The sequence below is a fragment of the Poecilia mexicana genome, unplaced genomic scaffold (assembly GCF_051168715.1).
Source record: "Poecilia mexicana isolate PSO_F unplaced genomic scaffold, ASM5116871v1 scaffold_23, whole genome shotgun sequence".
In the NCBI taxonomy this organism is placed as follows: domain Eukaryota; kingdom Metazoa; phylum Chordata; class Actinopteri; order Cyprinodontiformes; family Poeciliidae; genus Poecilia; species Poecilia mexicana.
In genome coordinates, this window is record NW_028263392.1 from 21,904,197 (window position 1) to 21,916,049 (window position 11,853).

An 11,853-nucleotide genomic window follows, 5' to 3' on the forward strand; every position below is an offset into this window, starting at 1 on the left:
TTACCAAGCGCAGTGAATAACTCAGACATGGAGAGTAAAAGTCCTGAAATGACTTGGCTTCTGTCGCTCCGGTGGGAATCTGTGATTCTGGGCGAAGGCAGTGAATGAACTCCTTCAGTTTAGAGCCGCTGGTGGAGTTCAGAGTTCAGAGGTCAAGAGTTATTGATTCCATTTTAACACCTCTAGATTTAATAGGAAACACTTTAACACTGGATTTTAACTACTAATAATATACACCCCAGACTTACATGAACAGAAAGTGACTCTATTAGAGTAAAATTAACTCTGCTTTTGCACAAAGTCTACTAACACCAAAACATTTAACACTTTTGAATTTTCTGTGTGCCTAAGATCAGCAGCTGTTAGCCACCAGTAGCACTGCTGGCTGATGTTTAGTGTTCTAAGGAGCAGAAAGCTGACATCGTTGTTTCTCCCTATATGCAGTGGGTGGCGCAGGTTGCTACAATCGACAGTAGCCACACATGCTCACCTGGTAGAAGGAAACAAATGCACCCAGTACAACACTTTCAATGTATCGGCTGCGATGTTGCCAGGTAACTGTGCCAAAGGAAGTCCATGTTTGGTAAGCGAGCAAACACTGAATGTGAGCATGAAGAGAAGTGTTGAGTACAAGCATTACAAGTTTTGAGAAGAAAGACTTGAAGTCCTGCTTTCAAAATTAACATGTAAACAAAAGTATTAAACGTTTTGAGAACAAAAGACATGAACTCCTGTTTTCATACTGAAACTGTGTGCTCTTGGATTATGGCAGGAAAATTCCCCCATACAAACGGACTTTTATCCGACCAATGCAAAGAAGCTACTGAAAGTGGGTCAGAACCAGCAGGACTCCAGCAGTGCTGGACCAGTGGTTCTGCTTCTCTCCTTTCACGTTGCTCGCTGAAGAAGCTTTTATTTTGTCAGCTGTTGTTTCTACTTCCTGTTGGGAAATCTTTGAGCTTTTGGACCTCAGGTTTCATACAGCTTCAGTGAAAAAAATCATCTATGATAAGAATCCAGAATATTTACATTTTTCCTGGTGGCAATTTATTGTTCTCGTTCAGAATGGTGGAGCCAAAAGACCGATTCACCAGAACCAGAACCAGGAGAGAATCAGGAGATTCACAATGTTGATCAGTTCAGAAGATTATAGTTACGAGTCAATAATTATGAAAGTGTCTCCTTCCTTTAGGTCTTATTAGTAGTTTGTGTTTCTGTCTCCTCCATGTTCTGCTTTTGGGTTTGTAACTTCGGCCCATTTCAACAATAAATCAGAACATTCAGCTGCTACTGGAAAAAGACTTTTGCTCATTTCAGATATTAAACTTTTTGAGGAATTCTGTAGATTACTGAACAAATTCTTGTTACTCATTTGACTGTCTCTCGTTCTACACAATTTGTACATCAAAACATAGAAATTCCTCTCTGGGTTCTGAAAATCTACCTCTCATAGATCTGGGACTTGCAGCTTTCTGGCAAAGCAAAGAGAAGTCTTGATTGTGTTTTTAAAGGGCAGTTCCATAGACTTTTATATATACCGTAGGCCAGAGGTTCCCAAACTGTGGGGCGCGCCCCCTAGGGGGGCGGGGAAGCCGTTTGGATGAAAAAAAAAAAAAAAAACATGAACGCTGTATGCGCTGGGTTTTTACCTTAGAATGGCCAACTCTCTGTTATTCCTCTCTCAATTTGATACGGGCTTCCACACTTCCCATATCTGTCACTTTTATCAGCAGTTAAAACTGTTTAATCCGTTGTTAACATGTTGTAACCTGTTTTTCCGAGCCGCCTTTAAACGCAACATGAGCGCTACGCCGCTCGCGCTGGGTTTCCACCTGTGAAGACCTGCTGCTGCTGGGCGGAGCTACGTAGGTTTGTGTTAGAATCACGGCAGCAAACCAGCAAAATGCAAAGAACTTTTCACAGTTTTTCCCTCCAAACTAACCGACTGAGTTGAGTAAAGCTGCTGGATGCAGGTAATGTTAGCTAAAAGATGACTAGCTAATGTTAGCTAAAAGATGACTAGCTAATATCTATACAGAACCTTAAGCTTAACAAGTACTTTGTAGGCTACTGGTGGTGTCTATCTTCAGCTACGATTCATTTTGCCCCCCCAAAAGTTGATCCCCCCCCTGTTCTTCTGGAGCCGGGCTGAGTATAACAGGGAGTCTCTAAGAATCCACCCCCCTTCACTCACACACATCGTTCAACCAAACAGGTATTTGTAAGCCATGGGGGGGGGCAGAAAAAGTTTGGAAACCACTGGTGTAGGTAGGCAATTGTAAGCATTTCACATAGTTATTGGGGCCTGCATATTGAGGTCAGCTCTACTCTGGAACCCATTTCAGCTTCTTGTGTTCATGATCTGGTTCTTTCACTAAGCTGAGGGTTGGGAGGTAGAAGGAGAAATAAATCCTGAGCTTCATCTCTTAAGCCGCCACAGACTCCTTCAGTTATGGAGATGAATTTTCTCCATGCTGATTTCTGAGGAGACCAACATGTGGACAGGATGATCCACATGTTCAGCTCAGAAACCTGATACCTTCAGGTTTCTGAGCTGAAATTATGAAGAGGCTGAGGTTGGATTAAAGACGGATGTTTGGACTCAGATATTAATCTTTGAATGACTTGAAATGTGTTTAGGACATTTCGCCACAGTCAGACCTTACTGGTCCCCAGCAGGAAAAGCCCGGCGCCGGATCCTGTCCATCAGATGTGAGGGAGAACCCGGAGCGGGTTTCTCCTTCCACAGCCAACAGGAAGTTAACATGATTAACTCAGACGTGCTCATGATGACAGAAGGTGATCGGACGCTGTTTACAGACGGCGGAGTTCATTTCCTGTCTAATGCTTTATGATATCAGAGGAAAATGACATGAGTGGGTGTGTGTGGGACGACTGCTGAAGAAGCCAAGCAGAAATCATTATCTGATCTGGGACAGAGATGGAAACAGCCTCCACTGTTTATTCCTCCCTGACAAACCTTTTCTGACTTTGTTCTTCATCATCAGTACTTGTATAGATGGACTGGTTTCCATAGAGACGGAGCCAGCTGCTGATGAACCGAGTCATTTTACTTCACTGACACAAAAATAAGGCAAACGAAGAGAAGGAGGAAGAAAGTAACCGTTATCGATCTGTTTCATCTCCAGATATTCAGAGGATTACAGCAGACATCTTCAGCCTAATTTAGGTTTTTGTCAGTATAGGTGCAGCCCTTTAAACTGTGGGCCTCACTGGTTCCTGAATAGCTGAAGAAAAAGGCTGTTAAGGAGCCATTTGTCCAGTCTGACCGTTATTGAAACAGACCAGGGTGGGACCCACCCAATAGGTGGGCGTGGACTAAGCTTTATTCAGTGTTGCGCTGCGCATGAGGCATAAACCCACTAGCGATAGCCTTAACCTTGTATGTAGAAATGGGGTCCAGCCGACTCCACACACGTAAAACTTGTATCATTTTCCACAGTCCTCTACATTTGCCTCAGTCCTCACACACACAAGGGTTAAAGTGCGAAGCCTATGCTCATAGAATCTGGGGTTACAATACATAACCAACCACTTCTATGCTAATGTTTACCAGTCACAGGGAAAATTGGACATTGGAAATATGGAAAGATTTTTTGAAAATTTGATTCTGCTGAAACTACCATCAGATTCGGTTGAAGCACTGGAAGCCAGGGTAGCTGTACAGGAAATTGAACCTTCCCATCAACAAAGGTCCTGTAGGCTTCAGTGCCAAGTTCTTCAAAGTATTCAGTCTCAAATTATCGGCTCTACTTTTGTGTACGTTAAACCACTCTAAACAAGTGACAAGGCTGCCTCCCTCTTTATACAGAGCCAATATTTCACTCATTCCTAAACCTGACCGAGATCCAGGGGTTGATTCATCCTGTCACCCAAATGCCATTGCTATCTCTAGAAACCAAAATCCTTGGGAAAATTTTAGCCAATAGCCTGAAAAAATACATAGGTTTAATCATCCACCCGGATCAGACTGGCAGACTAGGCATATGTTTTTTAATCTGTGCCGTCTTTTCAATATGTTATATTCAAATCATTCAGATGAGTCTATTGATGTTTGGCTAGATGCACAACATGCATTTATTTGATCAAGTAGAATGACCTTACATAATGTATGTTCTCAAAAATTTTGGTTTTGGACCCCTGTTTACAAAATGGATAGAAATAATTTATTCGCATTACTAATCAGAACATCTCCTGCCCCTTTGCTTGTGAGAATTAGTTTTTGTCTGTGTGTTAATTGAGGTTTCTGTGTTCTGTTGAGTCTCATGTTGTCCCGATTGCTCCCAGCTGTGCCTCGTTCCCCTGATTACCCTCTGTGTATTTAAACCCACCCTGTCTCTTGTTTCCCTGTCGGGTCCTCGTCTATTCAGTCATTTGTTTGTGCCACATGTCTCTACATTTGTTCCAGTTGCTACCAGTTTCTGAGCTCCTAGCCTTCTGCTCATCTGTGATTTTCTTTACTGCGTTTACCTCACCTCCTACATACCGCACATCAGGACATTGCTGTTCATCAGCCCCCTTTCCCTGTTTCTCTTCAGTCAATGTTGAACCTCTGACTGCCAGCATTAGGCAAAACCCCCTAAAATCTCCCATCAAGCTGATCTGGTGTATTTGAGGTCCACACCATTTAAGGTAGCTTATGATTCCTTCACATATTTGTGATGGTAACAAAAGAAAAACAGAACATTTCCTACCTCTGAACTGGCAGAGCAAAAGTCTTCACTTTATACTAATAGCAGAATATTGATTTCTGGAGGACAGTCTCTATCCATGGCTGGCATGATCGACGCCATTCAAATGTGGTGTTACCACCATTTCTTCATTTACTTCAATCTGTCCCATGTTTTATAGGTGCATCCTACTTCAGACAATTAGATTATATTATTATTCCCTTTATTTGGGGCTATAAAAATGTCACATTCTCCAAAAAAAAAACATTTATGTAAACCAGGAATGGAGGCTGGGTTCTCCCTACCAGACTTCAAGCAATATTACTGGGCTTTCCATTGATCCATCCTGGCCTGGTGGAGGAAGGGCCCAGTCTCATCTGATGGGTCCTGTCCTACCTGGTCATCTTTAGAGCGTCTGCATTGTTGCAAGTCGTCCCTGACAGCTCTCCTTAACAGTCCTGTTAAAGTCAGTAAATCACTCTATGCTAATAATTTTGTCATTGGCAATACTATCAGAATCAAGAAGCAGATACAAACATTTCTAAAAGCTCCAGAGGTTTATTTTGATACTCCTATCTGTGAAAGTCGCTCCTTTGCGCCAGGTCTCAGCGACGCCGTCTTTCGGATGTGGGGAGTGAAGGCCATTGGTGTGATAGGTGACCTATATATTGGAGGAACTTCTGCATCTTTTGCACTGTTATGTTCTGACTATAATCTTCCCCCGTCAAGTTTTTTCCATTATCTGCAGGTTCGGGACTAGGATAGGAAAAATGTAGCAGATTTTGGAGCTTTAAAGAAACTTGAAACCCTGGAGGAAATAAATAAATTTGATCCTATCTGACACGGTCAGGCACTGATGGTCGCAGGGACTGAAAAGAGAATACAAAACAGTTGTTTATTAAGAAATAAACTTGTTCTTAGTCAGACAGGCCAGGGTCAGAACCAGGGAATCCAGATCGGGATCAGGCAGTTCCAGATCTAAGGGTCAGGCAGACAGGGGGTCAGAGCCCCCCTCTCCAGTGGAGAGGGTCAGGATCGGGGACAGGAGAGGCAACTAGGCCGAAGGAAGAGACAGACAGGTTAGTAACTGGGCAGTTAGCTCAAGTTACTACAGCAGGCCTGAAGGTGTTACCGCTGAGGGTTTCACAACAACCTGACTTCGTGCAGGGGGAAGCTCCGTCCTTATATGGCAGCAGCTGGGGATCAGGGTGATGATGATCAGGTGTGAGTGGTCACTGCTCAGCAGCAGCTGTGACACTATCAATCAAGGGGCAGTGTCATACTTTTATAAGGTCTTTAATAGCATACCTGTAGACACAACCAGGATAAAGAAAGCATGGGAGGATGAGTTAGAGCAGCAGCTATCTGAGGAAGTGTACAAGACCGTTCAGTCAATGCCAGACACAATCTTATCCAGTTCAAAACTTTACATAGACTCCATTACTCCAGGGAGAAGCTGAGCACTTTCTTTACAAGCGTGTCTCCAATTCGTAATCGTTGTCAGGCTGCTCACCTGACACACTCCTTCTGGTCATGTGTTCAGCTTCACTCACTTTGGAAGACAATCTTTCACTTTTTTGTGACAATTTTTGGAAAACAATGGGACCCAGGCCAGAACCAATTATTGCCATCTTGGGGCCCTCCAGTGCTGTCCAATCAGCCACTAAAAGTGAGAAAATGGCTGTTTTGTTTTGAGTGGTGATTGATAAAAGGTTGATTCTGAGATTTTGGAAGAAGGACTCTGTGCTCACATTTGATCTGTGGTTGGGGGAACCAGCAAATACTCTACATGTGGACAGACTGAGATCACAATGAAGATGGTCAGTGTGTTTGAGAAGATATGGGACCCTGTACTGTTAATGACAGACATGCCACTGCTTGGTTGTTTGTGTAACTGTCTTTTTTATGTTTACTTGTGGAAAGATTTGGATCAATTTTAGTATTTATCGCATGTTGTCTTGACTGTGTAACTGTTTTATGATGTTCTGATTTTGTGCGGGTTAGTGATGGATGGGTGGGAATTTGACCTGTTTTGTTAATATATGTCAAAATGAAAAAGAAAAAAACAAAAACTGGACTTTATCTGCAGCCTGTGTCTTCATGGTGGTTCCTGATGAAGACCAAAGGCTGTTTTGACTCTGATGGTGCTGCAGCGGCTCTGAGATCCAGAGATGGATGGGACCGCTCCGTCTCTGCTGCAGCCTCCCAGTCTGGCCCCACCGGCTGTAATCTCATGAACAAAGTCACATCCTGACAGCTTACTGAGTAATGTGGCAGTCGGAAGTACTGAAGGAACGCTGGAGGAAGATCTCCAGATAGCCCCTGTGGTTTTCTCTGAAGCTGCACCTGGCCAGGTGTTTCTGTTTAACTGTCGTCTGAAAACTGAACAGTGCTTCACCTCGTCTCTTTATTAGGCAAAGCAACTGCCACCCAGTTTCCTTTACAATAATGAACTGAACCTGACTGGATTGTTGAGAATTGTATTGAAATGTTTAACTGACTGCATAGTTGGATCAGCTCCGAATCAACTTGACAGATTGTAAATTTCTTTCAGATGACTTTTGTTGTGAATCTGTCATGTATAGAATAAATCAGTTGAGTAAATGTGAATATCACTAAGAGTCCTGAGCCACAGCAGCCCTGCCTGGCTGGACTCTGTTCTGTTGCTTTCCTTGAATTCATTTCCCTCGGTTAGTTCAGGTTTCTGACTTTTGGATTTGTCGTTTGCTTTTTGTATGATCTTCTAGTTTATTGAGATTCTTATTTTATGTGTTGGATTTATTAATGTTTCTCCTAAGGCTTCTAGTGTCTGTCAGACTCTAGAGTTTGTTTCACCCTGTTGATGCTCTGAGGAGGAGACATGACCTGATGTCAGAGAGAAGAGCAACGGAGCGTCCAAATCCACCAGATGAATCGGTGCCATGATTTGATTGTACAATAGATGTGCAGGATAATCACACAGTGCATCACAATCTTCATTTCATGTCTTGTAAAATCACATAAAAGGGACTTAAGATAGCAGATATTAACACTGGTAGCATATGAAATAAGTTAACAAATGTAAAGATTAACATTTGGATTTTGGAAACCCACCTCGACAATTCATTTCACAACAGAGAACTAAACCACGGTCATCATAAGGAATGCATAAGAACAGATGCACTGAATAACAACTCACCCGACTCAGAGCCAACCAGCTGCCTGGTTGATGTTCTGAAACCCAGAGTACGACGGAGCTGGGTGAGTGTCCACAGACTGTCTGCCTTCTGCTCAGAGTTTAACCTGAAGCCTCATTAGAATAACCTGGTTCTGATGGGAAACATCGATTAATCCATGATGCTGTTTCAAACATCTGGTCCAGTTTTTTCTTCCTCAGTCTAACATGTTGGAGCTCATCTGATCCTCTGCAGGACTTACAGTCACTTCCCGTCTCTGACTCTGAATTATTACAGTTTAAGCCAGTGGTTTCCAAACTTTTTCTGCCCCCCCCCCAGTTTTAACTGCTGATGAAAGTGACAGAGGACACAAATATGGGAAGTGCAGAAGCCCCTATAGTATCAAATTGACAGAGGAATAACCGAGTTGGCCAATCTGAGGTAAAAACCCATCGCATACAAAGTTCATGTTTTTTTGTTTGTTTTTTTTGGGGTTTTTTGTCATCCAGAAGACCTGTTGTGTACCCCTAGGGGGCGCGCCCCACACTATGGGAACCTCAGCTGTGTGAAGCTGACACCCCACTCACGTCAAAAAATCCAGCAAATAGTCTGAATGGTTAGTGCTCCGTTTGTGCAGTTTTGGTTTCTGAGATACTAAAAATTATTTTTTAGGTCATCCAGAGTTCACCATCCCCCCATATTGCTCCAAAACAAACCAAAGTGGGCTACTTCGTTAGTGCTCCGTTTGTGCAGCTAAAACTGTCGTTTGTGCAACTTTCGTTTTCGAGATATTAAAAGTTATAATTTTGGCCGATGACGTCATCAGCCGCCCCCATTTTGCTCCGAACATGAAAATTTTTGCTTTACCGATGTTACGTCGCCTCCACTAACTGGTATGTAATGTGGACCACAATGTCACCTAAGGATTATATTATACAAATGACTAGATCTGATTTTACTTTATTTGGTGCTTTCAGAGTTTAAGATTTAAGTATAATTGTCCCCTAATTATACCCAATTAGGGGACAATTAATTTCAGCTGCTGCAGGCTGTACTTTCTGTTTTAGTTCTTGTTGGTTGTCTTCCAGCACATTCCTTTCACGTAAGTCTTGTTTTCGGTGTCGTTTTTATGCAATTGATGTTGCTATATTTTTGTAGAAAAGGTATTATAAATCATGTATACAGTTATAGTAAGACAATATTTCTGGTAATTGTCTTTTTGTTGTTGTTTTTTTTTAACTTAGATTTTTATTAATTTTAATTTTTCAGCAGAGGAAAGTACAACCATACTTCAGTGGTTCATAATACAAATGTTGACAATATGAAGTTTTCCGTACAACAAACATCTTGGAATAACAACTTGCAGCCACAGCATCATGTTTATAGACTCATCATTGTACACCATTTAAATAAGAATGAACTCTGGAAGAGATAACCAATCGACATGGGCCAAAAAGACAAATCCATTAGGGTTAACTAACTTGGTACATTAGGATCCATTTTAGCAACTACATCAGGGGTCCTGAAATATCTAATTGTCAGGATCTGTGCTTTTGGTTTTTGTTTTGGGAGCCTGCTGCTTCCCACTTCCTCTACCAGATGCCGCCTAGGAGCAGAGCCCCTGGAGAGGTGCGTGGTCGAACCCAGGGACACACCTGCGGCGCATTATCTGACAGAGGCTGTGGAGATTTAAGAAGCAGCAAGCTGACACTCCTTTGCCTGAGTGTTTGTTTATCCCGGTAACAAATCGTTCCAAGAAAGGCCCTCTGCGCGTCTCCTTGAGATAACCGATTTCTATGTTTCTTCCTCTCGTCAGGACTACCTGGACCTTCCCGGAGAAACCATTTACGTGCATCGTTTTATCCCGGACTGCTGTCAGCTCGCTCCTCCACTTAGCCAAACCTACCTGTCCGCCTTCCAACGGTTCTTCACCTTCCACGCTGCCTCTGGATTCACCTCTGCTCCTAGAGAACACTTCATCTGCTCCTAGTAAGCCTATCTCCCAGTATATCGATTCATCCACTTACCTCCCTGGATCCGCTGAAAGCTAACCACTTGTTCTCATTAACAGTGGCTGAACTGGTGAACCCTTCCTGACTCCTGCTCCGAGTTTTCTCCCTAACCCTTTCCCCTCTTCAATAAACTTGTTGTTTTGTACAGACGTCTTCTGACTGTGTTCGTGCATGTGGGTTCGTAAACTGGAACCAAACATGACACTAATAATTTTCCATTTAAATTCCCTCCATGTATTTGAGTTAGTAACTCGGTGAGCCTCAGAACAGATATCCTCCCATGTTTTGTCGGAAATTATTTTGGCCATCTCTGCCTCCCATCTTTGTTTTGTCCAGGAGGGTTTGTTAATGTTCATCGACAAAAATACACTATATAACTTAGCTATCAATTTTTTGTCCTCTCCCCCTTTCTGGAAATGGATTAGAAGATTTTCTATTGGTGTGGGATTTAGTACTCTTTCCCAGTCTTTATGTGCAAACAATAAAGAGCGCAACTGTAGATATCTAAAGAAATCACTTTTCTGGAGATGGAATTTCCTGCGTAACTCTTCAAAAGATAAAAGGTTGTTTCTGTCGATCAATTGATGAAGAAACGTGAGCCCCTTTTCAGTCCACTTAAAAAATTTTTGTCCAAGGAATTGGGTGTAAAGGATTTAATATGTCCAATACTTGTTGATATTGATAAACCTCTTGGAAGCTTGAACGAGATACGCACCTTGTTCCAAATGTTAAGAGTGACTTTAGTTCACAGTGGCAGATTCTTAACTGGAATATCTAAAAAAGGCAATACCCTCGATAGTACTGAGCACCGCGCTTGCTCTATACTCAGCCATCTTGTTTGGGAATCCTGTTGAATCCACGAAATCAAAGGTCTTATCTGAGCTGCCCAATAATGATATTTTAAAACAGGAAGATTGAGACCCCCTTCTGTCTTACTTCTTTGAAGTGTTTTATATGTTATGTGAGGACGCTTGCCTTGCCATATAAATTTTGATATCATTTTATCCAATTCAACGAATGTGGGTTTTGGTATACCAATTGGTACCATTTGGAACAGATACAATAATCTGGGTAACAGATTCATCCGAATGGTTTCAACGCGGCCAAAGAGAGATAAAGGCAATGCTGACCATCGCTCTAGGTCTTTATTAATTATATCCAGAGTTTTGCTATAATTAATATGATACAAATCATTTAAAGAGAGGGGAATGTTGTTGCTTAGATATCTAATGCCCAATCTTGGCCACCTAAAGCCACTCTGTTGTTTAACCCTTAGTTGAATATTACCACTGATATCCATCGCCTCAGTCTTATCAACATTTATTTTATAGCCAGAAAAATGACCATAAACAGAGATCATTTCTCTCAGACGCGGAATCGATGAAGCAGGATTAGATAGATACAGGAGGACATCATCCGCGTAAAGAGATATTTTGTTCCTCGGTACCGATCAAAATCCCTTTAATGTCATCACTGTCCCTGAGAAGCTGGGCCAACGGTTCAATGCTAATTGCAAACAAGAGGTGACAGAGGGCAGCCTTGCCTGCATCCGCGCTCCAGCTTGAAACTTGCCAACCTAAAACCATTAACTCTAACCGCCGCCTGTGGGGATGAATATAATGTAAGGATCCAATCTATGAACTTGGGCCCAAATTTAAACCTCTTTAAGGCTTGAATAAGGTATTTCCATGACACGCGATCAAAAGCCTTTTGGGCATCTAAAGAAATCACAGCTGTCATGTCTATGTTCTTTTTGAATAGACATGATATTCAATAAGCACCGCAAATTATTTCCATAATACCTCCCGACAATAAACCCGGTTTGATCTAGATGTATGATTTGAGTTACTATGGCATTTAAACGTCTCGCCAGAATTTTTGTTGTTTTATGAAGTTGCATGTGCCTTATGGTTTGCTATTGACACACCCAAATATCTGTATTGTGAGGCAAAGGGTTTCTATCCTAATTGAGAAGTAATTAACCATGAAAGTGAC

The 11,853-nt window shown here is 42.1% G+C and overlaps 2 long non-coding RNA genes across 2 annotated transcripts in view; both read left to right on the forward strand.

Annotated features, from left to right (window-relative positions):
* Positions 1 to 11,853, forward strand: part of LOC148152629 (uncharacterized) — a 118,647-nt gene that overhangs the window by 82,966 nt on the left and 23,828 nt on the right. The gene's annotated exons all lie outside the window — the stretch shown is intronic.
* Positions 8,903 to 10,003, forward strand: LOC148152630 (uncharacterized). Its single transcript, XR_015762074.1, has 2 exons — positions 8,903 to 9,835; positions 9,918 to 10,003. It is a non-coding gene; the product is annotated as an uncharacterized LOC148152630 (long non-coding RNA).